The sequence below is a fragment of the Dipodomys ordii genome, unplaced genomic scaffold, assembly GCF_000151885.1.
Source record: "Dipodomys ordii isolate 6190 unplaced genomic scaffold, Dord_2.0 Scaffold114, whole genome shotgun sequence".
In the NCBI taxonomy this organism is placed as follows: domain Eukaryota; kingdom Metazoa; phylum Chordata; class Mammalia; order Rodentia; family Heteromyidae; genus Dipodomys; species Dipodomys ordii.
In genome coordinates this window covers 5599701-5599974 of record NW_012267330.1, presented here as the reverse complement: position 1 = coordinate 5599974, position 274 = coordinate 5599701, and positions in this window count along the sequence as shown.

Sequence of the window (274 nt, the reverse complement as noted above, 5' to 3'; positions counted from 1 at the left end):
TTGCCATTTTCACAATGTTGATCTTTCCAATCCAGGAACATGGGAATTTTTGCAAATTTCTAAGTTTTGTTTTGATTTCCTTTTTCAAGTTTTTAAAGTTTTCATCATAGAGGTCCTTCGCTTCTTTGGTTAAGTTAATTCCTAGGTATTTTATTTTTTTGTGGGGCTATTACGAATCGAGTTGCTTTCCTAATTCCAGCCACACTTTCCCCATTGTTGGCATACAGAAAAGCCATTGATTTTTGAGGGTTAATTTTATACCCTACTTCTTTGC